Source organism: Pseudophryne corroboree, chromosome 6 (genome assembly GCF_028390025.1).
Source record: "Pseudophryne corroboree isolate aPseCor3 chromosome 6, aPseCor3.hap2, whole genome shotgun sequence".
NCBI classification, from domain to species: domain Eukaryota; kingdom Metazoa; phylum Chordata; class Amphibia; order Anura; family Myobatrachidae; genus Pseudophryne; species Pseudophryne corroboree.
Genome location: NC_086449.1, coordinates 9635506 through 9650507, shown reverse-complemented (window position 1 = coordinate 9650507; position 15002 = coordinate 9635506). Strand labels below are relative to the sequence as shown.

The 15002-nt window shown below is 45.8% G+C and overlaps 1 protein-coding gene across 3 annotated transcripts in view; it reads left to right on the top strand.

Moving 5' to 3' along the window:
- The window catches only part of LOC134934755 (uncharacterized), a 138193-nt gene extending 125636 nt beyond the window's left edge, over window positions 1-12557 (top strand). For all 3 annotated transcript variants that reach the window (XM_063930121.1, XM_063930120.1, XM_063930122.1), the window contains one exon: window positions 12368-12557. The gene's annotated coding sequence lies outside the window, so the exon portion shown is untranslated. The remainder of the gene's footprint in view (window positions 1-12367) is intronic.
- The last annotated feature ends 2445 nt before the right edge of the window (window positions 12558-15002 follow it).

Sequence of the window (15002 nt, the reverse complement as noted above, 5' to 3'; positions counted from 1 at the left end):
TTTACTTTTTTGGGTGACATTTCCTGCGTAAAGTGATGGGGAACCCCATTTAATGCACCATGGAACCTCGTTTGGCTCGCTTCACTCGCCAAGCTTTGGGAGAGGTGCCTCACTCCGCTACCACTGCGCTCGGCACAGGTTAACGTTCCCAGTCGTAGTCCACGTGGATTGTAAAATATGAAAAAGTTACACAAAAGATTTTTTTTTAAACTCATGTCAACCTTTTCATGTGTTGACCATTTTTGTGTCGACAATTTATCCATGTCGACCATGTCAATGTTGACAAATAGTGGTCGACCTAATGAGTGTCGATCTTAATATTGTCGACCATCTGAACGGATACCGTCCTAAACTGGGATGCGGATTTTCTCAGTCGACATGCTATTCAGGCAAGCGAATGGGCTCTACATCCGGAGGTCTTCCAGACCCTAGTCGACATGCGGGGGTTGCCAGAGATAGATCTCATGGTGTCCCATCAGAACAACAAGGTTCTCGCATACGGGTCAAGAACAAAGGATCCCAGAGCGATCTTTGTGGATGCCCTGTCGGTGAGATGGGATTTTCATCTGCCCTATGTGTTTCCTCCAATCACCTTATTACCCAAGGTAGTGAGAAAGTTAAAGCAAGGAAAGAGTTCCATGATACTAATAGCTCCGTCTTGGCGCAGAAGACATTGGAACACAGATCTGCAGAGAATGTAAATGGAAGCTCCATTCCTGCTCCCTCAACGTCCAGATCAACTGACGCAGGGTCCTTGTTTTGACAGACATCTGGATTGACTGTCTTTGACGGCATGGCTCTTGAGACCTCTATCCTGAAGTCAAGAGGATTCTCACAACAGGTAATTCAAACAATGATCTGAGCAAGGAAACCTTCCTCAGCTCGAATTTATCACTGAATATGGCAAACCTATATTCATTGGTGCAGTGAATGGAAAATGGACCCTAGGTCTTTCAGAATTTCCAGGGTCTTAGCATTCCTTCAGGCAGGAATGGATAAAGGTTTGAAGGTGGCTTCCTTGAGAGTGCAAGTGTCAGCATTAACTGTATGGTTCCAAAAGAAAATTGCCAATTTACAGGATGTGCGTACTTTTTTCCAGGGAATGCTGCACATTCAAACTCCTTTTGTTCCTCCTACAGTGCCTTGGGACTTAGGTTTAATCCAAAAGGCCCTTAAAGTTGCCTCATCTGAACCACTTAATAAAGTGGATCTTAAATGGTTGACAGCTAAAGTTCTCTTTCTACTGGCCATGGCGTCAGCTAGAAGAGTGTCAGATTTTGGGGCATTGTCATGTCGTTCCCCATTTCTGATATTTTATCCAGATAAAGGAGTTCTCAGAACTAGATCTGGGTATCTTCCTAAGGTGGCATCTAAATTCCACCTTAACGAAGAAATTCTAGTCCCAGCTTTCCAGGAACCGGGCCTTTCTGCAGGAGATGCATCGCTGGATGTGGTCCGTGCCTTAAGGATCTACGTGGATCGTAACACTGCCATAAGAAGACAGATTCTCTCTTCATTCTCTATGGATTTCACAAGAGAGGATGGCCTGCTGATAAGCAGACACTGGCAAGGTGGCTTCAGATGATGATTTTGGAAGTATATTCTCAAGCTGATCTCCCTGTATCGGCTAATGTTTCTGCTCACTCTACTTGTAAGGTAGGTCCATCATGGGCAGCACAACGTGGTGCTTCAGCAGAACAGATATGTAAGGCAGCCACATGGTCTTCCATTAACACATTCATTAGACATTATGCCATGGATACCTTTGCCTCTCAGGACGCTGAATTAGAGCAAAGGATTCTCCTATCTAATCAGGAGCGTCCCCACCACTAAATTGCTTTGGTAAATCCCAGTGTTATCCTGAGGATCACCTGTGGACCATGCTGGAGAAATATACATAATGGTAAGAACTTACTGTTGATAGCGGTATTTCTCCTAAGTCCACATGATGCACAGGATCCCACCCTGATGTTTCTGATTTGAGGATTCTTTTACTCACTAACCTTTTCCTTCTTGTACGGAAGGGTGTGCATGTGTGTTCTTCTTGCCTGATTAGGGCTATCTATGAAGCTCCTGCCTTGAGCTTTGGGAATACAACTGATTTGACTGAGCCAGGAGGCGGTGATATATGAACGGGCCCATTGCATGCTGGGAGGCTGAAAAGCTTTGACCGATTGGTGCAAATCCGCTGTTGCTTTATCATATCCCAATGTTATCCTGTGGACTTAGGAAAAATACCGTTATCAACGGTAAGTTACGTATATATGACAAACAGTAGTGCCCACAAGTCATATTATACCAAACAGTAGTGCCCACAATTCCTGTTATACCAAACAGTAGTGCCCACAATTCATATTATGGCAAACAGTAGTGCCCACAATTCATATTATACCAAACAGTAGTGCCCACAATTCCTTTTATACCAAACAGTAGTGCCCACTATTCATATTATACTAGACAGTAGTGCTCTTATGATCCACACAGAACTAAGTGCCTCCAGTTAATATGATACACAGAGCAAAGTTACTGTTGTTAATTTTATGGCTGGACTGGTAAATGCCACAAGGGTCTGGCCACACAGAGAAATGCCATAGCCATGTGCAGCCTTCCTTTTCTCCATCCGCCTGCCCCCTCGCTTGTACATGCCTGTGACAAAGTTAGATGGGGGCGCTCCACAATGGCCGGCCCCCCTGACTCATGGAACGCCCCCGTGAGCAGTGGCCACAGCCCCTGTAACATGCTCACACACACTCAGATGCTTGTGGATGGAACTAATTGTTCAATTTCAGAATTACAGTCACTAAGTAATACAGTAGGACAAATGGCCCAATTCATGTTTGTATGTAATAGCGATTATTAAGGATTAGGAATTGCTCATGTTAGTAGGTGATTCTGTCACTCAGAAAAGGAGAAAGACGCAACCTCAATCGCAACTGCCTATACATGTGCATCCTATGTGCAATAACGAGGAGCATCGACTACTAGGGCAGCCATATGGCTACGCAGACTGGCCGTGGAAGTAGCAACACTGGCGCCATGCTTCTCTGTGTACATGATCCCAGCTGAAGGCAGATACACACCCCAAAAATACCGCCACCCCCCATTAACTCCCCCAAATGGTCCCATCCTGTCAACCACTCTACAATGAAGTCCTTACTGTGAGCGCGATTGCAAATGTACCTTGGCGCTTGCTGAATGCATTCACGTCACATGCGCGGTCTGCCAATACTCGCTCCATTGCGTGAACACTGACCACTGCGTACAAACATGAATTATATTATATACACGTTGTATCCCATTACATACATTTCTATATACCCTGCTAGTTCCATGTACATATTGCAGTAATAAAACAAGGGAATGCAGGATTTGAAGGGTCCTATTAGGGGAAGGGGGACGGAATGGTCAGTAGTCCAGAGCAAGTGTGTCAAATAAGATTAAAGACAAGCAGATGTGTCCACATACATCTTTGCTGTATCCCACCATGTATGGCACAGTTTTGCATGCCATAGACTCAGAGATTTGGCCATGCCTTGTGATTTTTCTTAATTTGTTTCTTTAATGTTACTTTATACATATTTTATTATGGCAAACAATTTTTTTAAATCCATCCACTCGCTACTCATGAAAAACAGCTTAGCCGTGTTTTGCATGTTGTGGCAAATTGAGCAAAATAGCAAAGATGTAAGTGGACACATCTGAAATTCAGTCGGATGTATCTTTAAAGTCGTTATATATGTTGTTTTCTACTATATATATATATATATATATATATATATATATATATATATATATTAGTGATGTGCACCGGAAATTTTTCGGGTTTTGTGATTTGGTTTTGGGTTCGGTTCCGCGGCCGTGTTTTGGATTCGGATGCGTTTTGGCAAAACCTCACCGAAAATTTTTTGTCGGATTCGGGTGTGTTTTGGATTCGGGTGTTTTTTTCAAAAAACCCTAAAAAACAGCTTAAATCATAGAATTTGGGGGTCATTTTGATCCCATAGTACTGTTAACCTCAATAACCATAATTTCCACTCATTTTCAGTCTATTCTGAACACCTCACACCTCACAATATTATTTTTAGTCCTAAAATTTGCACCGAGGTCGCTGGATGGCTAAGCTAAGCGACACAAGTGGCCGACACAAACACCTGGCCCATCTAGGAGTGGCACTGCAGTGTCAGGCAGGATGGCACTTCAAAAAAATTGTCCCCAAACAGCACATGATGCAAAGAAAATAAGAGGCGCAATGAGGTAGCTGTGTGACTAAGCTAAGCGACCCAAGTGGCCGACACAAACACCTGGCCCATCTAGGAGTGGCACTGCAGTGTCAGACAGGATGGCACTTCAAAAAAATAGTCCCCAAACAGCACATGATGCAAAGAAAAAAAGAGGCGCACCAAGGTCGCTGTGTGACTAAGCTAAGCGACACAAGTGGCCGACACAAACACCTGGCCCATCTAGGAGTGGCACTGCAGTGTCAGGCAGGATGGCCCTTCAAAAAAATACTCCCCAAACAGCACATGATGTAAAGAAAAATGAAAGAAAAATGAGGTGCAAGATGGAATTGTCCTTGGGCCCTCCCACCCACCCTTATGTTGTATAAACAGGACATGCACACTTTAACGAACCCATCATTTCAGTGACAGGGTCTGCCACACGACTGTGACTGAAATGACTGGTTGGTTTGGGCCCCCACCAAAAAAGAAGCAATCAATCTCTCCTTGTACAAACTGGCTCTACAGAGGCAAGATGTCCACCTCATCATCATCCTCCGATTCCTCACCCCTTTCACTGTGTACATCCCCCTCCTCACAGATTATTAATTCGTCCCAACTGGAATCCACCATCTCAGGTCCCCGTGTACTTTCTGGATGCAATTGCTGCTGGTGAATGTCTCCACGGAGGAATTGATTATAATTTATTTAAAAGAACATCATCTTCTCCACATTTTCTGGAAGTAACCTCGTACGCCGATTGCTGACAAGGTGAGCGGCTGCACTAAACACTCTTTCGGAGTACACACTGGAGGGAGGGCAACTTAGGTAGAATAAAGCCAGTTTCTGCAAGGGCCTCCAAATTGCCTCTTTTTCCTGCCAGTATACGTACGGACTGTCTGACGTGCCTACTTGGATGCGGTCACTCATATAATCCTCCACCATTCTTTCAATGGTGAGAGAATCATATGCAGTGACAGTAGACGACATGTCAGTAATCGTTGGCAGGTCCTTCAGTCCGGACCAGATGTCAGCACTCGCTCCAGACTGCCCTGAATCACCGCCAGCGGGTGGGCTCGGAATTCTTAGCGTTTTCCTCGCACCCCCAGTTGCGGGAGAATGTGAAGGAGGAGATGGTGACTGGTCACGTTCCGTTTGACTTGACAATTTTCTCACCAGCAGGTCTTTGAACCTCTGCAGACTTGTGTCTGCAGGAAAGAGAGATACAACGTAGGTTTTAAATCTAGGATCGAGCACGGTGGCCAAAATGTAGTGTTCTGATTTCAACAGATTGACCACCCGTGAATCCTGGTTAAGCGAATGAAGGGCTCCATCCACAAGTCCCACATGCCTAGCGGAATCGCTCTGTTTTAGCTCCTCCTTTAATGTCTCCAGCTTCTTCTGCAAAAGCCTGATGAGGGGAATGACCTGACTCAGGCTGGCAGTGTCTGAACTGACTTCACGTGTGGCAAGTTCAAAGGGTTGCAGAACCTTGCACAACGTTGAAATCATTCTCCACTGCGCTTGAGTCAGGTGCATTCCACCTCCTTTGCCTATATCGTGGGCAGATGTATAGGCTTGAATGGCCTTTTGCTGCTCCTCCATCCTCTGAAGCATATAGAGGGTTGGATTCCACCTCGTTACCACCTCTTGCTTCAGATGATGGCAGGGCAGGTTCAGGAATGTTTGGTGGTGCTCCAGTCTTCTGTACGCGGTGCATGAATGCCGAAAGTGGGTCGCAATTCTTCGGGCCACCGACAGCATCTCTTGCACGCCCCTGTCGTTTTTTAAATAATTCTGCACCACCAAATTCAAGGTATGTGCAAAACATGGGACGTGCTGGAATTTGCCCAGATGTAGTGCACGCACAATATTGCTGGCGTTGTCCGATGTCACAAATCCCCAGGAGAGTCCAATTGGGGTAAGCCATTCTGCGATGATCTTCCTCAGTTGCCGTAAGAGGTTTTCAGCTGTGTGCCTATTCTGGAAAGCGGTGATACAAAGCGTAGCCTGCCTAGGAACGAGTTGGCGTTTGCAAGATGCTGCTACTGGTGCCGCCGCTGCTGTTCTTGCAGCGGGAGGCAATACATCTACCCAGTGTGCTGTCACAGTCATATAGTCCTGAGTCTGCCCTGCTCCACTTGTCCACATGTCCGTGGTTAAGTGGACATTGGTTACAACTGCATTTTTTAGGACACTGGTGAGTCTTTATCTGAGGTCTGTGTACATTTTCGGTATCGCCTGCCTAGAGAAATGGAACCTAGATGGTATTTGGTACCGGGGACACAGTACCTCAATCAAGTCTATAGTTGGCTCTGAATTAACGATGGATACCGGAACCACGTTTCTCACCGCCCAGGCTGCCAAGGCCTCAGTTATCCACTTTGCAGCAGGATGACTGCTGTGATATTTTATCTTCCTCGCAAAGGACTGTTGGACAGTCAATTGCTTACTGGAAGTAGCACAAGTGGTCTTCCGACTTCCCCTCTGGGATGACGATCGACTCCCAGCAGCAACAACAGCAGCGCCAGCAGCAGTAGGCGTTACACTCAAGGATGCATCGGAGGAATCCCAGGCAGGAGAGGACTCGTCAGACTTGCCAGTGACATGGCCTGCAGGATTATTGGCTTTCCTGGGTAAGGAGGAAATTGACACTGAGGGAGTTGGTGGTGTGGTTTGCAGGAGCTTGGTTACAAGAGGAAGGGATTTAGTGGTCAGTGGACTGCTTCCGCTGTCACCCAAAGTTTTTGAACTTGTCACTGACTTATGATGAATGCGCTGCAGGTGACGTATAAGGGAGGATGTTCCGAGGTGGTTAACGTCCTTACCCCTACTTATTACAGCTTGACAAAGGCAACACACGGCTTGACACCTGTTGTCCGCATTTGTGTTGCAATAATTCCACACCGAAGAGCTGATTTTTTTTGTATTTTGACCAGGCATGTCAATGGCCATATTCCTCCCACGGACAACAGGTGTCTCCCCGGGTGCCTGACTTAAACAAACCACCTCACCATCAGAATCCTCCTTGTCAATTTCCTCCCCAGCGCCAGCAACACCCATATCCTCATCCTGGTGTACTTCAACACTGACATCTTCAATTTGACTATCAGGAACTGGACTGCGGGTGCTCCTTCCAGCACTTGCAGGGGGCGTGCAAATGGTGGAAGGCGCAAGCTCTTCCCGTCCAGTGTTGGGAAGGTCAGGCATCGCAACCGACACAATTGGACTCTCCTTGGGGATTTGTGATTTCGATGAACGCACAGTTCTTTGCTGTGCTTTTGCCAGCTTAAGTCTTTTCTTTTTTCTAGCGAGAGGATGAGTGCTTCCATCCTCATTTGAAGCTGAACCACTAGAACATGAACATAGGCCAGGACCTCAGCCGTTCCTTGCCACTCCGTGTCGTAAATGGCATATTGGCAAGTTTACGCTTCTCCTCAGACGCTTTTAATTTTGATTTTTGGGTCATTTTACTGAACTTTTGTGTTTTGGATTTTACATGCTCTGTACTATGACATTGGGCATCGGCCTTGGCAGACGACGTTGATGGAATTTCATCTTCTCGGCCATGACTAGTGGCAGCAGCTTCAGCACGAGGTGGAAGTCGATCTTGATCTTTCCCTATTTTTTTAACCACATTTTTGTTCTCCATATTTTAATGTGTGGAATTATATGCCAGTATCAATAGCAATGGCCTACTACTATATATACTGCGCACAACTAAAATGCACCACAGGTATAAAATGTAGATGGATAGTATACTTAATGGATGACGAGTGACGACACAGAGGTAGGTACAGCAGTGGCCTACCGTACTGCTATATATAGTATACTGGTGGACACTGTCAGCAAACTGCTAAACTAGTCTAAAATGCACCACAGGTATACAATGTAGATGGATAGTATACTTAATGGATGACGAGTGACGACACAGAGGTAGGTACAGCTGTTGCCTACCGTACTGCTATATATAGTATACTGGTGGACACTGTCAGCAAACTGCTAAACTAGTCTAAAATGCACCACAGATATACAATGTAGATGGATAGTATACTTAATGGATGACGAGTGACGACACAGAGGTAGGTACAGCAGTGCACTCTGCACTGTACTCCTCCTATATAATATTAATTATACTGGTGGTCCCCAGTCCCCACAATAAAGCAGCACACTGAGCACAGATATGGAGTGTTTTTCAGGCAGACAAACGTATACTGGTGGTCACTGTCAGCAAAACTCTGCACTCTACTCCTGCTATAGCTGCTCCCCAGTCCCCACAATTAAGCAGTGTGAGCACTCAGCACATATATATCATGCAGCACACTGAGCACAGATATGGTATGGAGCGTTTTTTTCAGGCAGAGAACGGATAAAAAAACTGGTGGTCACTTATCAGCAAAACTCTGCACTGTACTCCTCCTAACAGCTGCTCCCCAGTCCTCCCCACAATTAAGCAATAAAAAACAACCAATCAAGTCAACTGTGTTCTACAATAAACGGAGAGAACGTCAGCCACGTCCTCTCCCTATCATCTCCAATGCACGAGTGAAAATGGCGGCGACGCGCGGCTGCTTATATAGAATCCGAATCTCGCGAGAATCCGACAGCGGGATGATGACGTTCGGGCGCGCTCGGGTTAACCGAGCCATACGGGAGAATCCGAGTATGGCTCGGACCCGTGTAAAAAGGGTAAAGTTCGGGGGGGTTCGGTTTCTCGGAAACCGAACCCGCTCATCACTAATATATATATATATATATATATATATATAGTTTTTTTTAAGACATTATAAGTTGGCTGTCATTTTGCAAATACAATAATGAACATTAGTAAATATAAGAAGAGAAGTAAGCTTACTGCAGGAAATAATGTGATACGATTTGTATACATACAGTATTTCTGTTATTAGTGCCGTGTCACCATGAGACAGGTGAGTGAGAGAAGCCAGGTAGTAAGGTGTATTGTCAGACCATGTTATGCCCCCTACACATTAGACGACCTTCTACTGGCCGATACGACCAGCGGGGCGACCCGGCGACGGGGAGGAGGGGAGTGACAGGGGGAGTGAAGTTTCTTCACTCCCCCCATCACCCGGCTCCATAGCAGTGCATGCTAATATGGACGAGATTGTCCATATTGACCTGCATGCATAAGCGACCCTGCACCAACGATGACCAAGCGCGGGACCGCACATCGTTCATTGTTGGTGCCTCTAGTGATGTGCACCGGAAATTTTTCGGGTTTTGTGTTTTGGTTTTGGGTTCGGTTCCGCGCCCGTGTTTTGGATTCGGACGCGTTTTGGCAAAACTTCACCGAAATTTTTTTGTCGGATTCGGGTGTGTTTTGGATTCGGGTGTTTTTTTTTCAAAAACCACTAAAAAACAGCTTAAATCATAGAATTTCGGGGTCATTTTGATCCCATAGTATTATTAACCTCAATAACCATAATTTACACTCATTTTCAGTCTATTCTGAACACCTCACACCTCACAATATTATTTTTAGTCCTACAATTTGCACCGAGGTCGCTGGATGGCTAAGCTAAGCGACAGAAGTGGCCGACACAAACACCTGGCCCATCTAGGAGTGGCACTGCAGTGTCAGACAGGATGGCACTTCAAAAAAATAGTCCCCAAACAGCACATGATGCAAAGAAAAAAAGAGGCGCAATGAGGTAGCTGTGTGAGTAAGATAAGCGACCCAAGTGGCCGACACAAACACCTGACCCATCTAGGAGTGGCACTGCAGTGTCAGGCAGGATGGCACTTCAAAAAAATTGTCCCCAAACAGCACATGATGCAAAGAAAAAAAGAGGCGCACCAAGGTCGCTGTGTGACTAAGCTAAGCGACACAAGTGGCCGACACAAACACTTGGCCCATCTAGGAGTGGCACTGCAGTGTCAGGCAGGATGGCACTTAAAAAAAAATAGTCCCCAAACAGCACATGATGCAAAGAAAAAAAGAGGTGCACCAAGGTCACTGGATGACTAAGCTAAGCGACACAAGTGGCCGACACAAACACCTGGCCCATCTAGGAGTGGCACTGCAGTGTCAGACAGGATGGCACTTCAAAAAAATAGTCCCCAAACAGCACATGATGCAAAGAAAAAAAGAGGCGCATCAAGGTCGCTGGATGGCTAAGCTAAGCGACACAAGTGGCCGACACAAACACCTGGCCCATCTAGGAGTGGCACTGCAGTGTCAGGCAGGATGGCACTTCAAAAAAATTGTCCCCAAACAGCACATGATGCAAAGAAAAAAAGAGGCGCACCAAGGTCGCTGTATATATATATACTGGTGGTCACTGTCAGCAAACTGCAAAACTAAAATGCACCACAGGTATAGAATGTAGATGGATAGTATACTTAATGATGACACAGAGGTAGGCACAGCAGTGGCCTTCCGTATCGTACTGCTATATATAGTATACTGGTGGTCACTGTGTCAGCAAACTGCAAAACTAAAATGCACCACAGGTATAGAATGTAGATGGATAGTATACTTAATGACAACACAGAGGTAGGCACAGCAGTGGCCTTCCGTATCGTACTGCTATATATAGTATACTGGTGGACACTGTGTCGGCAAACTGCAAAACTAAAATGCACCACAGGTATAGAATGTAGATGGATAGTATACTTAATGATGACACAGCGGTAGGCACAGCAGTGGCCTTCCGTATCGTACTGCTATATATAGTATACTGGTGGTCACTGTGTCAGCAAACTGCAAAACTAAAATGCACCACAGGTATAGAATGTAGATGGATAGTATACTTAATGACAACACAGAGGTAGGCACAGCAGTGGCCTTCCGTATCGTACTGCTATATATAGTATACTGGTGGTCACTGTGTCAGCAAACTGCAAAACTAAAATGCACCACAGGTATAGAATGTAGATGGATAGTATACTTAATGATGACACAGAGGTAGGCACAGCAGTGGCCTTCCGTATCGTATTTCTATATATAGTATACTGGTGGTCACTGTGTCGGCAAACTGCAAAACTAAAATGCACCACAGGTATAGAATGTAGATGGATAGTATACTTAATGACGACACAGAGGTAGGCACAGCAGTGGCCTTCCGAATCGTACTGCTATATATAGTATACTGGTGGTCACTCTGCACTGTACTCCTCCTATATAATATTAATTATACTGGTGGTCCCCAGTCCCCACAATAAAGCAGCACACTGAGCACAGATATGGAGTGTTTTATAGGCAGACAACGTATACTGGTGGTCACTGTCAGCAAAACTCTGCACTGTACTCCTGCTATATAATACAGCTGCTCCCCAGTCCCCACAATTAAGCAGTGTGAGCACAGATATATTATTATGCAGCACACTGAGCACAGATATGGAGCGTTTTTTTCAGGCAGAGATCGGACTGGTGGTCACTGATCAGCAAAACTCTGCACTGTACTCCTCCTAACAGCTGCTCCCCAGTCCTCCCCACAATTAAGCAATCAAGTTCAACAATAAAGTGAATAAACGGAGAGGACGCCAGCCACGTCCTCTCCCTATCATCTCCAATGCACGAGTGAAAATGGCGGCGACGCGCAGCTGCTTATATAGAATCCGACAGCGGGATGATGACGTTCGGGCGCGCTCGGGTTAGCCGAGCAAGGCGGGAAGGTTCGAACCTGCCTCGGACCCGTGTAAAATGGGTGAAGTTCGGGGGGGTTCGGTTTCCGAGAAACCGAACCCGCTCATCATTAGTGCCTACAAACTGAACGATATAAACAAGTTCTCGTTCATTAATGAATGAGAACGTTCATATCGTTCTGTGTTATCTGCCAGTGTGTAGGGCCCTTTAGTCTAGTGTCTTTACTGAAGTGTCTCCCCAGCTTGCTCTGCACCTCTACATGGTTAGCGGAATGAGCTGCTGCGATTGGTAATATGCACCAGCTCCTATATACACTCACATATAGTAGTGACACTATGATGCCGCTATATGGAGAGCATATACTGGGGTCTCATCTCCCTCCACTTCCTAATGTGTGGTCCTGGTCACCTCTGAACCGTCCCTTAGTTTCCTCCATCTTCCACAGCACAGGTTGGGGTCATCAGTACAAAGAAGTACACTCCATCTGTACACCTATCAGTTTATAGTATTCATCCACTGATCAGTTTTACATTTGTTGCAGGTATTGTGCGTCGGTGAATCCCAGACGCAGGGCAGGAACACGGGTGGATCATGCCAGTGACCCTGTATCTCTGTCACATTAATCATCATCATTTCTTTTAATGAATTATTTGATGTAGAGGAATTAGATCTTCTGATTTGATGGTGTGATTACTGCTTCTCAATAAATTGTATTCCAAGCATCACTTTAAGTGTTTCTCAAAGTCTTTTATTACTGTAGGTTTTAAAGAGAAGATAATGGGTAATATGGAAATAAAGTATTTTGTCACAGTTTCCTATTGTTAGTGATATCCAGCACTCCTGACTGGTCAAATCGATTATTATGACTATTAGTATCAGGAAACCTCTAATATGTTTGTAGTGGTGCACAGTATGATAAAGGAGATACTTAGTAGGAATTATATTAATCTCAGAATAACTCAATTCAATATCATTCAATATGTATCCAGGGCTGTGGAGACTAGGGAAGACCAAAGAAGATTCAAAATCATCAATAGTCTATGGCCAATTAATAATAGTTTTGCCATCAATGGGGGGAACCACCATCGATGGTAGACATGGGCCAAATGTGTAGTTATTTTTTGTAACGCTTACTGAGTGCTGCTGCACAGATCTGCTGGATGCTGGTAGTGGACACAATCCTGGCAGGCAGGTCCGTGACAGCCCACAGCTCTCTGGTACTTGTCCAACTACATTTCCCATGATCCTCCGCTGTAGACTTCTGTGAGCAGGGGCTCTTGGAAATGTAGTCACAAAACTGGCGGGCGGTTGCTGCTCGCTTATTTGTCAGTCTCACAAACCAATGGGGGCTCGGAGGGGGAAGTGTGATAGTGAGGCATATGCCAGGAAGGGACAGGTCCAGGCATCTACTGGTCTACTATGACATCAGCAGCGTGGAGAGAGCGGGAGCCCAGCAAACAGCGGCGGAGTCCTCCGTCCTGAATCGTCCTGAGTCTGATAGAGCAGCTGCAGTAAGGCGAGTGCAGCAGCAGGAGCTGCATGTATCTTCTGCACATGCATAAAACATTGATGGTAAGAAACATCGATGATACATTATAGAATGAATGCATGCCATTGATGGTTTTTGCTATGTTCTCCAATGCTGGCAACCATCAATGGAGATCATACAGTGGATCTGGGTGATACTTAGGTGCCGTGTCCAAATCTGCAAAGTGTGGCCTCGCCGAAAAATATCCAAGAAAAATCCTTTGCACATTACACCCCCATCCCCCTCATCAGCTGACCTGCACCCCCGCTGTGCCCCTTGAACAAGCTCAGCCCAGGTAACTAAGAACCTCTAACTGTATCAAGAAGAATGGTGTAGAGTTATAGTCTCCTTCCTAAAAAAATTAAATAAGTCAAGAGTCCTCTCAGCAGCAATGTCACGTCATATTGTGGCAGCAAGGAATTATTTTTCAGCCCTGTATAACAAAGAAAGAATTGCCGGGAGACTGGCTCCGATTTGTTGAATGCCGACTACACTTTGGTACCCTGGATAATATGGACAAAATGAAAGTATTACATAGATACAGTACCAGAGATGTCACACCAGGGATTCCATTCAGCATTAGTTCCCACAGGAGACACACTTGTGTTACACACAGCTTACACAATGCTTCTGATCACACTGGCAGCATAATAAAACTTGAAGTATGTATCAGGGTTCTACCCATCATGGCTAATGCAGCTTTCCATTAAGGGAAGTATCTCCGTCAGACCTCTCCACTGTGATTTGTAAATTGAGGGAGTAAGTGAAACGCATGCTGGAACGCAAACCGCTTAGAAAATGACCATCTTATTAATGACCTTCAAGCATATGCATTAGAAGGGTTTGTGGAATGCATGTTGAAATGCCAACCAGGTGCAGAGGGGCCATCTTGGTTCTGGTTTATGGACTTCCGGTTACACACATAAGGGGAGTGTTTGCAAACTTTAGCTAAAATGAACATCACCTGTTACAGTTACTTAAAGCAGGGCTGAAAATAGGACTTCTGGCACGCGGGGCAAGGCAGTAATTTAGTCCCCTTCCCTCTTCCAAAAAACAAAACAAAAACTTGAGAGAGTGAGAGAGGGGAAGAGAGATAGAACGGGGATGAGAGAGCAGGTCGCAAGACAGAGGATGGGGGGAAAAGAGAGAGGATTGAAAGATAGAGGAGAGATGAGGCATAGAGAAGAGGGAGAGAAAGAGATGGGGGAGTGCATGTAATGGGGGGGGGGGGGGTGTACCTTAACATGATATACTCTTGTCTTGCTCCTGTGCTTGGGGGGTGAAGCTGGAGACTTGGCTTTCCAGGAGGCTGCCTGGGTGGAAGAGGTCACTGCTGTAGTTATGTGGTGGGTAGATGACTGTTCCTCTATGGCTCACATTCTGCCCCTCAGCGGCTGCTCCCCTCCATCTTCATGCCCTCACACAGGGACACCTAGTACTGTTCTTGTCCTACGCCTGGGAGAATATGGGGGAGGCTGGATCCAGAGAAACATACTAGGGAGGTGCAGCTAAACAGGTACAAGCTGGAATGAGAGGAGGTCGGATCACAGCCCCCGCCCAGGTATAGGGAGCCACCAGTGGCCGTGTGATGCAGATGCAGCGACGAAGGAGCTGACGATCCAGGGGTTGTGTTGGTCGGTGGCGCACA